General features: G+C 44.4%; 1 pseudogene; it reads right to left on the bottom strand.

Moving 5' to 3' along the window:
• Positions 1-13,925: 13,925 nt before the first annotated feature.
• Positions 13,926-15,624, bottom strand: LOC120913629 (annotated as a pseudogene).
• Between the last annotated feature and the right edge of the window lie 1,353 nt (positions 15,625-16,977).

The following is a 16,977-nucleotide window of genomic DNA, read 5'->3' as shown; positions in this document are numbered from 1 at the left end:
CAAGTACTTGGCTGTGACACCTAATTCTACACCTTCCTTCCTCTCAGTGCAGGCTTCAGAGAGGACTGAAGGTATAGTGGGGTTGGAGATCCCAGCTAATAAGGAGCAAGGAGAGGTCCGCTTTGTTCTTTGGTGTGGGTCTTTAAGGTACACTTGCCTCGAACTGCATGGCGGGTCAACATATGTCTGGTCAAGCATGTGGTGCCCAAGCGGGTGATGTTTTGCCCACGTGAGATACACTTGCGGCATATGTTGCAAATAGCAGTGGTGCGATCTGATGCACTCGTCTCAAAAAAAGCCCACACCAAAGAACTTTTGGAATAACGCAGAGACAGCAGTGCCCTGCACATGCAGAGCTCTGCAGTGTGATGCAGTCAGTGTGCTGGCCCCTGGAGGGCATCCTGCCTCGTTGGAGATGTGCCTCCTCCTCTCTCATATCAGGCACCCAAGTGGAGTCAGTGACCTCATCATCCCCTCCCTCCTTATCACTGTAGAAAACCTGGAAGTATGCTGCAGCTGGGGAAACATGACTGCCAGATTGCTGTCCTTCTTGGGCTCCCCCTCTCTCTGGGCTCACGTTACTGCCTTCCTCTAGCTGGGTACCATCATCGGAGCCTTCAAAACGCTGCGCATCCTCTTGCAGCATGTACCTAACACAAACAGTTCGGGGGACTCCTCAGGAGGACATGGTGGGGCTAGGGAAGGAGTGACTGATGCCATTGAGAAGAGGGAAGAGGCCACATTGACAGCTGCTTTGCCAGACAAAGTACTCTGAGCCTGGGTGGGAGGATGAGGACGGCTTGGTCATCCACTCTACCAAGTCTTTTGCATGTTGCGGCTCAACACGGCCAGCTGCCGGAAAAAAGGATGAGCGTGTCCAACGGCCACGTGCTGATGAGGATGCACTGTGTCCGCGACCAGCAGCACTGTTGCCTCTAGACGCAGAGCCTGCTTGCCCTCTTTTATCAGCTCGTGGCCCAGTGTGAGGTCCCACACCTTAGGCACACTAAACGCACCAACAAGGTGGGGAACCCCTTCTGGGGTTGAGGTGTTCTCTAATCAGAGACGACAGTCCTCCTTTGGCATTGCCTGTGTTGGAGTCTGATTGGCAGAGGATTGTATGGTGTGTATCCAGCTTAAAAGTGTCCTTTTCCTCTGTTTGCAGATGAGATCATGGTGTTGCACAATCGTGTAGAGTGATGTGACGTCTGCTGTTTCCAGTAGTGTTCTCCCTTCAAGTACTGGCACTGTATCCAACAGTTGTAAAATATGTTTCGTATCTTTTAAATAGGCTTGTGTTTTTTGGGCAGCAGGTTGTATAAAATAGTCGATATACTGCCCCATCCTTGACGTCAGGGAATCTATCCCATTAACTATGGGCCTCCCGGGTGGGTTCTCTTTTTATTTATGTATTTTGGGGATTTATAACATCCCCAAAATACATAAATCAAAAGAGAACCCACCCGGGAGGCCCATAGTATAGCCATGGGCGCGAAATTTGCGCCTAGAGTGGCTAATGCCTTTATGGCACAATGGGAGGAAACTGCTGTCTATGAGGATACTCTTGTAGAGTTGACCCTCTACAAAATATATATTGATGATTTAATAACCATATGGAATGGCAGCAGAGACACTCTGGAGAACTTCTTGGAAACATAAATAGGAATGACAAGAACATAGCCCTGGTGTGGAAAATAGATGAAAAAGCTGTGGATTTTCTTGATCTAAACATCAGCCTAGAAAGGGATAAAATTGTCACCAAAACACATTTTAAAAATGTGGACACTAATAGTTACCTCTCTATGGACAGTTGCCACTTTAAACCATGGTTATTTAATATTCTGAGGGGACAACTCGAAAAAGAATGAGAAGGAATTGCACAAAATAATGGGATTACAGACTTTAAGCAGAGATAATTGGTTCAAGATTTAAGGAGAAAGGCTATGAAGAATCATGGGTCAAAAAAGAAAAAGGGAACATGTCGGCAAAATTGACAGGAATGGGATGCTACAGGATAAAGAAAAAAAACATCCATCAACAAGTAATCTTGGACTACAACTCCCAATATAAAGATGTTGCCAAAGTGATCAAATGGCATTGGTACATCTTAAGAAATGACAAAGACCTACAGAAAATCCTCCCAGACAAACCGCAGATTATTTACAAGAGAGCACCAACTCTTAGGCCCCATACACACGATAGAATCCATCCGCTTGAATTTATCCGCGGATCGGTTTCAGCGGATCGGCGGATTTATCTGTTGGTCCGCTGGGACGTACACACTAGCGGATAAAAATCCCCGTGAACCAGAACGTATGCAACGTAAACCACGTAAGACGTCACTATAAAGGGGAAGACCAAAGTCACTCTGTTCTGCTTTTGCTAGTTCCGTGTTACCGCGTGCTAGTGAAGGTTTGGTTAGAGCCGATTCGTGCTTTTCAGTCTCCGCGTTTTGACAGTAGGTATTCTCGGGTTCAGTGCGTTTGCTTGCGGGTTCGCAGTTGGCATTCGGGCACAGGCTTTCAGCACGTTTCTGCGTACTGTGCGCTCGTATCTGTTTGTCGTGCGTTCTTAGCAGGTTGTGCTGGATTTGGGGGTGCTTTATGTTGGAGTGTGTACTTGACTGACCAGCCGGCCGGTTTAAAGCCATGATGGAGCAGCAGCGTCGATTCTCGCGAATTGGTGCTGGTTATGGGATTGCTTATGGCCATGTCCAGCGAACCAGTTGTTTGGCCAGGAACAGTGGGAGGAGGCGTTTCTGGGCCAAGAATTGGTTGCGCCAGCGTGACCAGTTTTCTCATATGCCTCTGCTTAGGGAACTCCAGGAGAATAATCCCGATGACTTTAGGAATTTTCTCCGCATGACGGACCCCGTATTCAACCGTCTGCTGGAACTTCTGTCCCCCTATATCAGGAGGCAGGACACTGTGATGCGCCAAGCCATCACGGCCGAGCAGAGGCTTATTGCCACGTTGCGGTACCTGGCGACTGGGAGGAGCCTGCAGGACCTCAAGTTCTCGACAGGCATCTCTCCCCAGTCGCTTGGGGTCATCATACCGGAGACGTGTACTGCCATCATCAGAGTTCTGCAGGAGGAGTATCTTAAGGTAAGTTTCCTCATGTTAACATCACAATGTTTTTTTTTTAAATGTGTGAGAAAGTCTAATATTTTTTTATTCCCTAATAACCATGATATTGTAATATGCTGTGTGTTGGATGTTCCCTTTTCTCCCCATGCATGTTGTTAACCTTTATACATGTTTGTTTTGGGCCTACCTGCATATTTTGTCCTTACCCACCATAAACCTGTCCAGCATGCTTTCCTAGGCCCAAACCCACCTAGCCAATTTTTTGATGATTTTTTGGCTAATCCATTGTAGCTCTGTCCCCCCCCCCCCCTCCTCCCCCCCGAAAATTGTTTATTGCTCTATCATCAGAGGGATGTGGAGTCTGATAATTAAGTGGGCCTATATTTTTTTAACCACTTCCCGCCCGGCCTATAGCCGATTTACGTCCGGGAAGTGGTTATGAAATCCTGACAGGACGTTCTAGAACGTCCTGCAGGATTTCATGCCGCGCGCGCCCGTGGGGGCGCGCATCGCGGCGATCGGTGATGCGGGGTGTCAGTCTGACACCCTGCATCTCCGATCTCGATAAAGAGCCTCCGGCGGAGACTCTTTACCACGTGATCAGCCGTGTCCAATCACGGCTGATCACGATGTAAACAGGAAGAGCCGTCGATGGCTCTTCCTCACTCGCGTCTGACAGACGCGAGTAGAGGAGAGCCGATCGGTGGCTCTCCTGACAGGGGGGGTTCGCGCTGATTGTTTATCAGCGCAGCCCCCCCTCGGATCGCCACACTGGACCACCAGGGATGCCCACCCTGGACCACCAGGGTGGGCAAAAAAAAAAAAGCCTGCAAAAAAAAAAAAAAAAGCCTGCAAAAAAAAAAAAAAAAGCCTGAAAAAAAAAAAAAAAAAAAGAAGTCTTAAAAAGAAAAAAGATGCCAATCAGTGCCCACAAATGGGCACTGACTGGCAACCTGGCACAATCAGTGCTGCCCCACAGTGTCCATCAGTGCCACCCCAGTGTCCATCAGTGCCACCCCACAGTGTCCATCAGTGCCACCCCACAGTGTCCATCAGTGCCACCCCACAGTGCCCATCCATGCCCAGTGCCCACCTATCAATGCCCATCTGTGCCACCCATAAGTATCCATCAGTGCCACCCATAATTGCCACCCATGAGTGCCCATCTGTGCCGCCTATGAGTGCCCAGTGCCGCCCATGAGTGCCCATCAGTGCCGCCTATGTGTGCCCATCAGTGCCGCCTATGTGTGCCCATCAGTGCCACCTATGTGTGCCCATCAGTGCCGCCTATGAGTGCCCATCAGTGTCGCATACCAGCGCCGCCAATCAGTGCCACCTCATCTGTGCCCGTCAGTACTACCTCATCGATGTCCATCAGTGCCATCTCATCGGTGCCCATTAGTGCCGCCATATCAGTGCCCGTAATTGAAAGAGAAAACTTATTTACAAAAAAAATAACAGAAAAAAATAAAAACGTAATTTTTTTTCCAAATTTTCAGCCTTTTTTTAGTTGTTGCGCAAAAAAAAAAATCGCAGAGGTGATAAAATACCACCAAAAGAAAGCTCTATTTGTGGGGGAAAAAGGACGCCAATTTTGTTTGGGTACAGCGTCGCACGACCGCGCAATTGCCATTCAAAGTGCCACAGTGCTGAAAGCTAAAAATTGGCTTGGGCGGGAAGCTGCGTAAGTGCCTGGTATGGAAGTGGTTAAATAAATACTCACTTCACAATGCTTGTAGGAAATGTGAATCCTGTTGTTGATGTTGCACAATGATGGTTTTTATATTTTGTTTGCAATGTTTATCTGACAAAGTACTAATAATTTTTATTTTGTTTGTCCCCACAGCTACCCTCCACACCACAGGAATGACAGTCTGTGGCTTCCCAATTTGCCCAGCGTTGTGATTTTCCGAACTGCGGTGGAGCAATAGATGGGAAACACGTCCGCATAGTGCCCCCACCCCACTCGGGGTCCTACTATTATAACTACAAGGGTTTTCATAGTATTGTGTTGATGGCGGTGGTGTCGGCACAGTATGAGTTTCTCTATGTGGACATGGGGAAGAATGGCCGGCTGTCAGATGGGGGAGTGTTCTCGCGGACAGAATTCTACGATCGTCTCCAAACTGGTGGTCTGGCACTGCCACCAGATGAAGATAATGTGGAAGGACTTCCGTTTGTGTTCCTAGTGGACGAAACTTTCGGGCTTGGACCTCACCTAATGCGGCCTTTTCCCCAGAGGACCCTCACCTCAGATTATCGGTTGGCCAGAGCTCGGAGGGTAGTCGAGAATGCCTTTGGGATTCTCTCCAACCGGTTCCGCCTTTTCCTGACAGCGATACACTTGGCGGAATATAAATTGAACACCATTGTATTTGCCTGCTGCATTTTGCACAACTTTCTACGCAGGCACTCCCAGACGTACATACCCGACAGCGTTTCTGAGGCAAGACTACTCTCAGATCCTCTCCCTGGGCTGGACACTGGTCGCGCTGGCTTTGCCACCCAATCAGCTTGTGATGTACGCGACAAATATGTTGAATACTTCATGGGTCGGGGGGCCATTGCTATGCCAGATCATATTTCTTTCTAATTCGCCCCCCAAAAGAAAGAAATATTCACAGAACTAATAAATAATTAGACCATTGGACTTTATACAGTTGTTTGTCATTACTGCTTTTTCTCTTTTTATCTGTCTTCCTGGTTCTCACCAAAAATAGTGCACTTCTAGTGCCAAATGTAGGGTTCAGGTTTTAGTAAATAAACACAATTGCACATTATTCACTCATCTCCAAACTGGGTATTCAGCATATAAAGAATCAAGCCACTAATTTTTAGGATTTTGGAAAAGCTTTTTTTATTTTCAGCTTTTTCATTTTCCTTGATTTTTCAAAAGATTTTTATTAACAAACATGCCAACATTTTTAGTTTGCAAGGCTTTTAATTTTTGGTTTTGTGTGTTTTTTCATAATTTAATATTTTTTTTTTATATTTTTTTCGTAATTTTTTTTTTTAATTTTTAATAATTATTTTATAATTTATTTTTATTTATTTTTATTTAAAAAAAAAAGATTGGTAACATTTTTTGTATAGATTTGTTACCCAATTTATTTTTTTAAAAAGTTTTTTTTTCTAATTTTTTTTTTTTTTTTTGTATTTGTCAGGCTTGTTGATTGTAAGCCATTTTTTTTGTTGAAAAAATTTAAAAGACAAATGTGTCACTTTTACATTCACAATAACAGTCATGGTGTGATTTCACACCGGAACACGCCAAAATTTGAAGATGCACACATTCCGTGCAATTCGCCAAATGTCAGTTCTACAACATAGAAACACAGACAAAGGGCGACATGTGCTATCTGCCATCATGGGTGATCAATGTCTGTGTTTTGTGGGAGCAAACCCTTCCTCGAAAACTACTTGAGAATCGAGGAGGGGGTTGTACCCACAAAGCACAGATATTCGATATTCTGTGATGGCAGATAGCACATGTTGACACACTGTGTGTGCATCTTTAAATTTTGGCGTGTTGCTGAGTCAAAAATTAAAACAGGTTGGGGGATGGGCGGGGGGGGGGGGGGTTCAGTCTTTGACACGGCCCATCGTGTCAATTATGTTTTTATAGTTTTGTTCTATAATCAGCATTCTTTGCCGCATATTGTCCAGCTCTGTGCAGCACTCTCCAATTACAGTCTTGACATTCTGTTTCATGAGAACCATCTGTTGCCGCATATTCTCCATTTCACTGCTGCACTCCATCACTTGCTGGATAATTATTCCCACACTTGCGCGAGAAAAATGCGGAACAGCATCTTCATCCCCTACAAAATGAATCCAAAATAAAAAATTATCAATTTTACCGGCCTATCTACATCTGTTTTGCCCTATAAAGCTGGGGTGACACTGACCTGATGGTGTGCAAATTTCCTCCTCCTCCACCACTTCTCCATCTTCAATAACTACTCCTTCTTGAACCACTTCCCCCTCATCCTCCACGACTCCTCCTTCTTCTTCTTCCATCAATCCACCATCTTCAAATTGACCAAAATCATCTTCTTCAAATTCATCTTCATCCTCCACAACTACCAAATTTAAAATGACTCCATCCTCCTCTCTTCCTTCCTCCTCTCTTCCTTCCACCTCCTCCTCCACATCCTCCTCTCTTCCTTCCTCCTCCTCCTCCACATCCTCCTCTCTTCCTTCCTCCTCCTCCTCCACATCCTCCTCTCTTCCTTCCTCCTCCTCCTCCACATGGCCAGATGGCAGATTCCGGGCGTGTCTGGCCCTCTCTGCCTCCTCAAAATGCTGGCGTCTTCTTTCCCCTATAAATAACACAAAAACAATATGTTTACTCATCAGCACACAGATATTGTAGAGCAGAAATCTCACACATTGCATAGAAGTTTAGAGGCTTTAATTGATAATTTTTTTGTGTCTTATCACCCCAAACCTACATTTTTGGATGACTTCTAGGCCAAGCTCTGATTCAGTCCCTTTTTAGCGAAGTGACACACATGGATGTCCCCCCCTTAAAATTTTGAGCTGAGACCATACAAATTTAAGTGGAATATTTTGGGGGAGAGACAGGTGCTCTGGATTACAGATATGAAAACACCTGCTTAGTAGCACTGTTTGCATTTCCCATTCTAGGATTCTAATTTTAGAAAAATATATTTTTACACAATGTTTACAAACAATGTTTTTGGCCAGAGAGGCATGTCCAGGTGTGTTGTTCCTGGGCCAACATCGTATTTGTGAGAAGCAATCTGATGTGAACGAGGTTTCCTATTAACACTCGTTGGCCAAGCAAATTATATTTTCAAAAAAAATTCTATTTCAACATGTGTTCAGAAGTACAACCAGGCCAAGGATACAGATGTAGAAATGTACCTGACCAAACATTAAACTAATAAAATTGTCCCCCCCCCCCACAAACAAAAAAATAACTTACTTTTCTTGAGGATTTTTTTTATTTTCTTCAATTGATGTGGCTCCCGGAGTTTCAAGTCGGACCACCACTTCCGTAGCTGCTCCTTGGACCTGGTGATCCCGAACATCCTCTGCATTCTCCTTGCCACCTTCTCCATAATTTTCCCCTTCCTGCGGTTTGGGGTCTTGTATGGCCCATATTGCCCATCATAGTCCTTCCTCCGCATTATTTCGACCAGCTCCACCATTTCGGCAAAAGCCATATTAGTGGCCTTATAACGTTTTGGCCTGGATCGCGACGTTCCTGCCTCTGTCACTTCGTTTGCGGCCTGAGAGCTCCGTGCACGCTTGTGTGACATCGCCATCTTTCCTTCCCACAGAGATTAGGGGCGTGGAAAAGAGGAAATGTCCCGTCATGGGCGGGGACGAGGGCGGCGGTTCATGCATACGCGGAGTGTAGAGAATGAATAAGACGTGATTACGTAGGTTACGCGGAGATTCTTCGCTCGTTTCACAGAAGTTACATAGTTCACGCCATATTTTTCGAGTTAACATTGATTAGGGGGCATGGCAAAGGTGACGAAGGCGGTGTGTCACGCACACGCGGAGTGTATTAAAGGGAACCTACGTGATTATGTAGGTTACGCGGAGATTATTAGAACATTTGACAGAAGTTACACAGTTAACGCCATATTTTTTGAGTTAACATTGATTAGGGGGCATGGCAAAGGTGACGAAGGCAGTGTGTCACGCACACGCGGAGTGTATTAAAGGGAACCTACGTGATTACGTAGGTTACACGGAGATTATTAGAACATTTGACAGAAGTTACACAGTTAACGCCATATTTTTTGAGTTAACATTGATTAGGGGGCATGGCAAAGGTGACGAAGGCGGTGTGTCACGCAAACGCGGAGTGTATTAAAGGGAACCTACATGATTACGTAGGTTACGCGGAGATTATTAGAACATTTGACAGAAGTTACACAGTTAACGCCATATTTTTTGAGTTAACATTGATTAGGGGGCATGGCAAAGGTGACGAAGGCGGTGTGTCACGCACACGCGGAGTGTATAAAAGGGAACCTACGTGATTACATAGGTTACGCGGAGATTATTTCAGCGTGCTTCACAAGGAGCTAGAGATAATAAGGTAAGAAATTACAACATGGGATCAGTAGAGGCCTAGAAACTTTAGAGCCATGGGATTGGGGTTTTGTCTGTTGTTTGCACCCTTTTAACGCTACTTATGTTTCTTTTGTCCCCAAAACGGTATTTACTTCTCACAATGCTTTCACACATCACTTAAATCTAGATGTGAAGAATGCTCTACCTATTTGTACTTTTTGCCAGGTGTATTGTGATCATGCAAGTATTGTTCTGTGTTGGTTGGCCAGAGGTTATTAGGAAGTGTATTTATATGTCAGGAATGATGAGGGGCATGCTAGGTACACATGAAATAGTGCCTTGAGGAATGGTCAAAATAGTAAAAATTGTGGATGGTTCTAGATTACACGTATTTAGCAAACTTATTTCAAAAAGGGTCTGCATGTGAACTCATTTTTGGTCACAACAATGGGGCAGAGCTGGCCAGCATTTTAGCTGCAGGAGACACTGTGTTTGCATAGTACTTGATAAATCTGGGGCCACATATTATTACAATGTGAATGGTGCGCATTTTTTAATGCTTATTTATTTTGGTTTTAACAGTGTTAAAGCTTGAAAATTGGCAAAATAAATTCCAGCAAACCATGGACCAGATCTTGGGGAAAGAAATTATTAGTCGCCTAATTGAAAAGTTTCGTGAAATGCCCCTACTTTGGGATACAAAACACCCACACTATTCTAAGCGGGACCGATGAACGGCAGCACTTGATGAGATTGCTACATAGTCAAGAAGAAAATGAACAACCTGAGGGCCGCATACCGAACCAAAAGAAGAGAACTACGTGAGCAAAGATCAGGAGCAGCAGCAAGTGAGTCCACGGAGCCCAGTCTGTGGTACTACCAAGAGCTGGAGTTTTTGGGGGATCAAATGGAGGGCCGGCGATCAATGTCAAGCCTTCCTCGCAGACGGAATCGCAGCAGACCTTCCACGGATCACCACAGCCAGGAGGAGTACAGTGAGGGGCTGGCTGGCATGCGGCAAAATCTGCGACTCTCCACTTCTTCTGAGGTAGAGTATTTTTCTAAATATTTTTGGGCTGCTAATTCTTGTTTGTTTATTAAGTTGATATTGTAATCCCAAAAGAAAAAATGGCCTAGAAAAGTCATGGGCATAAAAATAGGGGTCATGGATGCCAAGTGCAGGGATCAGAAGGAGAGTCTATTCAAGTTTAAAGTAAGATAAAACAAACCAGTCTAGAGCATGAAAATGTGTGTGATTTGCTTGTGCCAAATTGTAAAACATGTCCCTTTTTTTGCCACAGGAAGAAGTGAGCAGCCATGACTTTTCGGCTACTGATGTGGAGATGCATGCCAGCCAGGAGGAAGGGGTCAGTGGCAGCCAGGAGGAGGAGGCCTGGCCCAGCACCAGTCAGGAGGGCCCCAGGCCCAGGGTCAGCACCACCAGGCAAGTCCCTCCCCCCGGGTCAGGCAAGCAGGCCTAATGAGGCGCAGGAGGCAAGTGGAGGACGCAAGCCTCGATATGATAAGGGAGGCTAGCGCCTTAATGAGGGCCCCCCTCAACCCCACTGAGGCCTACAGTGCCTATGTGGCGCATGAACTGTCAGAAGCGGGGGAGGCCGATCAGAGGCATGCCAGGAACCTGGTGAACCAGGTGATTTTATGGATGCACCAGGGCTGGCTGACCAATGAGACCGAGCTCAGTGACCCGGCCCATCCTGCCCAACACCTGTTACCTCCTCCTGCTGCCACATCATCCCCACCTGCAAGGGGCCGTGGACGGGTCCGTGGAAGATCTGCTGCAATGCAGGCTGCAAGGAGGGTTACAAGGAACAGGAGAAGATGATTCCCGGCCTTCCATTTCATCCCCCAAAAACTTTGGTCTTTTTGGACTACCACAGCCTGAGCTCCATTGGCTCACTTGCTGCTGCTCCTGGTTTTTGTTTTTGTGGTTGTTCTTTTTAGTTCTCGGTATGTGGTCCTCAAGGTTTGCCATTTTGTCCTTGACTATGTTTCCTATGCAGTCTGGAACACAAGTCTGCATGTATGTTGCTATCTCATCAAGTGCTGCCGTTCTAGGTAATTTATTTTTGTTTATGGCCAAAATAAATGGTTATTTGATTTACTGAAATACCTTGTCTATTGTGTTTTAATACTGTGGTGATTAGGCATGAAACATTTTAGCAAACAATATGTGTCATTTAGAAAGGACACCAACTCCTTGGGGGGGGGGGGTACATTTGGCGTACCAACTTGGTAAAACAAAAAAGGAAAAACACACGCCAAAATAAAATGGTGACATAACTTGACAAAAAAATAAATAAAAAAAATGTGCAAGAAAAAACAATGGTGACATAAATTGAACAAAAAAAAAAAAAAAAAGTGCAAGAAAAAACAATGGTGACATAACTTGACCAAAAAAAAGAGAAAAAAAATGTGCAAGAAAAAACAATGGTGACATAAATTGCACAAAAAAAAATTAAAAAAATGAGCAAGAAAAAACAATGGTGACATAAATTGCACAAAAAACAAAAACAAAAACAAAAAAGTGCAAGAAAAAACAATGGTGACATAACTTGATCAAAAAAAAGAGAAAAAAAATGTGCAAGAAAAAACAATGGTGACATAAATTGCACAAAAAACAAAAAACAAAAAAAAAGTGCAAGAAAAAACAATGGTGACATAACTTGACAAAAAATAACTAAAAAAAAATACAAAAGAAACAAGATTAAATTAAAAAATAAAACAGAAACATAGACATGTGGAGGACAAAAAGAAAGTTACAACATCTGGATAGATAGCATCAGCAAGAGAACGGGTTTATTCTAGCAAGAGAACGCCGAAAAAACAAGAGGCAATAAACGACACACTAGATATTTAAAAGGACGAATGTGCCATATCACAAACAAACGAGAGTTTTACCTGAACGAGTGCTCCCATCCCCTTATTTTGTCTGAGCATGCGCAGGGTTTTTATCCGCGGATATTGTGTACTAACCAACGGATCTGTCCGTCGGAAAGATACGCAGCGGATAGATTTGTTTAGCATGTCAGCAAATATTTGATCTGCTGAAAAGCGATTCGACGGATAAATATCCGCCGAAAAGTATCTGCTGGAACGTACACACCATAGGATCTATCCGCTGAAACCCATTCGCTGGGATTTTTCAGCGGATGGATTCTATCGTGTGTATGGGGCCTAAGAGATCTAATTGTAAAATCAGTAGTCGAACCTCCCCCAAAACCGAGTTATACATTCTTTTCAGGAAAGGGTTTCTTTCCCTGTAAGGGATGTTATGCGTGTCTGAAGTCACATAGATTTCAAAGGAAAAGAACAGAGTTTGTTGCCACAAACACAGGAGAAACACATTTAATTAGGGACTTTATCGGGTGCCACACTGAGGGTGTTGTATATGTACTACAATGTAGCTGAAACCTACAATATGTGGGAAGGACGAAGAGGGCATTGAAGGTGAAAATTAAAGAGCATGTTCAAAACATAATTAAGGGTTTCCCGAAACATAATGTTTCTAGGCACTTCGATCGTGTGCATAATCGGGATCCGACCCAACTCCAATTTTGGGGGATTGAAAAATATAATCCATCCTGGAGGGGTAGTCATAAGGTCAGAACCATTAGCCAAAAAGAGTCAAAATGGATACATAGTATGCGGACACTTGTACCAGGAGGAATGAATGTTGAATTCGATCTCAACTGCTTTTTAAGTAATTTTTGATTCATTTTTATTTATGGCTCCCTCTACAAACATACATTAATATATTTATATGATTATTATGTATCAATATATATTTTCATCTTACCATATTTATGTTCCTATAACGCACCCCGGCGTATAGCGCGCACCCACAACCTAGAAGGAAAATTCCTGGAAAAAAAATACTTACAGTTTGGATGCCCCTCTTCGGTGTCTTGCCCGGCGTCCATCGGCGGCCTTGTCCGGTCTGGCGTCCTTCTGCGGCCATCGTGGTGTCCTCCCCGCTGTGTTTTTAAGCCGATCCCTGTTTCCCACGCTGTGTTTGAACCACTCTGCCGACATATACCGAGCGCAGTACACTCGGGTATACTCGGGCAGGCTCGGCTCCTCTCGTGTAAAGGACATACAGGACGTGACCGCGAGCGGAGCGGAGCCTGCCCGACTATACCCAAGTGTACTGCGCTCGGTATATGAGTGGTTCAAACACAGTGCGGGAAGCGGGTATCGGCATATATCGCGCACCCACGATTTTGCCCTGATTTTAAGGGCAAAAAAGTGCGCGGTATACGCCGATAAATATGGTACTTAAGGGTTTTGCAGGTATTAATGTCTATATTCTATGCGGCAGAGGGTGCTATGTGGTCTGAGTGCCAGACCATGCGACAAACCAGGTGTGCGATCACCACATGTCCCTTTGTAGTTTTGGCTTATTCCATGTAGTCTATAATGGCCTTATTTTTGGAATACATTTTTAGCCAATCAGTAATTAAACCTAGTACAGGCGAGAACTACATCTATCCTATACTTGTTTTTGGAATTGTATTTATTCACTATACTTAGGGTATATGAGGTATTAAATCATATTAGCCCACACCTGTATTGCAATTCATGGATTAGGGTGTGCTATAAGATACGGATTTTTTAATATATATTTTAACCCAGCCTTAATGGCGGTTTTAATACATTTTACCTGCTAGTTTTTACGATTCTGATGTTTGAATAGATATTAGTTATGTCCGCAAGGATGTTTGTGAAATGTCACTTGTTTCTTTTTTTTTTTTTTTCCAGTCTGTTGATTTATAAATGTTTTTTCTTAGAGTTCATTCCACAAATTTGCATTTCCTAAAATATACAACAATATGATAGGGCATCCAAGCAGTTCAGACTGGATGAATGATGGGAATTTTCAGTAAATGGCACGAGGGTTCTTGGTGGTATAGTTGGCCTCACAGGCAGTCACATTGGCAGACTCTGGAAAGAAGTCTTCGTGATACTCCGCAAGAAATCTTAGAAACAGTTCAAAGTGCTTGAGCAAAACTTTTAAGTTCCTCTCGTCAAAGAACATTTTTCCCATTATTTCTGGAAGTTTCACAAACAAGCGGAGCAAATGTTGTGACCCATATATGTAAGATGGAGGTGGGGACTGATCACTTTGAGGGTAATTTTCTGGCATTAGTTTCCAAGACAACACCTCATTGAGTTCATTGTTTCGCCTCCCTTCAAGTCCAGAGAACACGGAACTACCCTCTTTGCTTGGAGTTAATGTAATTGGTGATGATGAACCACTGTGAACAGGTGGTTTTCTTCTCAAATGCAGGATCAATTTTGGCATTGATGTTGGAGTGTCTGCATGGCGACGTTTTGGTTGTGGAGAAGCACTACTTTCCGACATCCTATCGCAGCTTGTACTGTGACGTGTTGAACGTCTTAAGGACTGTAAAATATCTGGTTCAGTTCTCAGTCTTTAGGAGTGGCGGATTCTCCAGTAGTAGCTTGGCTATCTGTGGATTGAGGAGTTGGAGGGTTTAGGAGTGGAGGACTTGGTGACTTGTATCGGAAGAAAAAATTTCGATGACGTCACTTTTTTATACTGTGCTTGCTCATAGGGATACAGAAGTACAAGCGGAAGGGTGAAGTCAAAGGTAATTCTTAGAACCATCCACATTTCTTTACAAAGTTCAAAATTTTTCTCTGGTGAAATTTAATGTACATTCTGTTGACATTGGAAGTAGTCTGGTGATGCTTTATTCTGTCATTAGCTGAAAAAGCTGCATTAATTGCAAAGTGTTTTACATACGATTCCAGAATGGTTATAATGTGGTCTGACAAGGCAGTTTCACCCAGCCGTTTGCGTTTATTTATGTAGTAGCAATCCTCTTCAAGCTTCTTTTTTAACAGTTCTATTACAATGCTCTTTTCTTCCATTTCCCGTTTCGAGTGAATTTCATGCTCTTCTTTCATTTCTGCTTTTTCTTCAAACTCACTTTCTTCACTTTTTATTTCTACATCAGTCCCTTCATCCCTGTCCTCTGATGAACTACTTAGTGAATTCTCATCATTTTCTTCTTTTTCATTAGCAGGAAAACTTTTTAAAACAGAGTCCACCCCAGGCAATCTGCACCGCCTCTTCTTTCTTCCCTTCCTTCTCATGCGAGCTACGGCTTTCCTTGCCAGCTTTCGTTGTAATCGCCGATTTTCATCAGTGTCACGAAGAACATGGTCTTCTGCTGCCCATCTATCCCAGCTTCGATTCCAACCATTAAAGTGGATCAGATACTTAGGATCTTTTCTGCCCTTGTCATCTTTGCCAACGACAACATCAACAACCTTGGCATCGTACAAGACTTTAGCCTTGGTAGGGTCTGGTTCAAAGCACAGCACTTTCTCCCCCTTCTGGAATTTAAATTTCATTCCCCGCGAGTTCATTTGTTCATCATGGCAAATAGCAGGAAACGAAACTCCCGCAGCGGCCCGAGCGCTGCGTAGAGCATCAAATGTCACTTGTTTCTAGCCAACCACCGTAACTATTGGACGGGTTTTATAACCATTACAATGGCCGCGGTATACTATATGCTGTGGACTACAACAAAATGGCCGCGAGTCTACTTCCGTTTTATGGATACACATATGGCATGACCAATCAGGTTCCCCAGATGAAGACACGTGACTGTGTCGTAACGCGAAGGGATTGGCCGTGGACGGACGTACACCTGGAGTGACGTAAGCAGGCGCTGAGGACAAGCCGCTGGCTGTTTGTATTATTGCACTTGATTTTAACATTAATGTAAGCGCAGGATTTTCTGTAATAAACGTCCCCCTGCTTTTTACATGTCACACTATTGGAGGCTCTTTGTTCTCTCTTCCCCCTCCCCTAAAACTGAGTTTCTATTAGGGATTTATCGAGGAGGTGCGTGTCAGCTCCATAGAGGGAAGGCTGTGGACAGCTAGAGAGGTTGGAGAAGCACCAGTGAAGTGTGACAGGTGGGAAGGCTTTTGGCTGCGAGGAGGTGGATGATGCAAGGAGATCTTGGATGCTTTTGACACTCGTTAGTGAGGTGAGAGTTCTGGGAGCCCGTTTATGGATGTGATCAAATCTCTCATTGCCATCTAGATACATCTTGCATAGTGGACATTTAGCCCTATTTCTGTTCTCTTCTTTGACAGCTTTATTGCAATTTGATACACAGAGACACTTGCCACCATTTTATTCTATTTTAATTTTTCACTTTATTGATCAACTTGTTTTGTTTTTTCGATTGATCATCACCCATCACCTTTTGTCTGTTAGGCCCCGTACACACGATCGAGGAACTCGACGTGCCAAACACATTGAGTTCCTCGTCGAGTTCAGTGTGGAAGCCGCCGAGGAACTCGGCGGGCCCGTCTTTTTCCCATTGACTAACGAGAAATATGTTCATGTACCCCCATTAACCAATTCACATAGGGGGGGCATGATCTGGGGGGGTCCCCCTTTGTTAAAGGGGCTCTTCCAGATTCTGATAAGCCCCCCGCCCGCAGACCCACACAACCACCGGGCAAGGGTTTGTGGGGATGAGGCCCTTGTCCCCATCAACATGGGACATCCTCCCCATGTTGAGGGCATGTGGCCTGGTGGCGGTTCAGGAGAGGGGGGGGCTCGCACTCTGTCCCCCCCTCTTTTCTGCGGCCGGCCAGGTTAACGTGCTCGGATAAGGGTCTGGTGTGGATTTTTGGGGGAACTCCACGCCATTTTTTTTTTAAATTTGGGGTGGAGTTCCCCTTAAAATCCACACCAGACCTGAAGGGCCTGGTATGGATATTTGCGGTGAACCCTACGTCATTTATTTTTTTACGGCGGGGT

Source organism: Rana temporaria, chromosome 1 (assembly GCF_905171775.1).
Source record: "Rana temporaria chromosome 1, aRanTem1.1, whole genome shotgun sequence".
Classification (NCBI taxonomy): Eukaryota; Metazoa; Chordata; class Amphibia; order Anura; family Ranidae; genus Rana; species Rana temporaria.
Note: the sequence above shows the minus strand (reverse complement) of the source record. Positions and strands in the feature narration are given on the sequence as shown.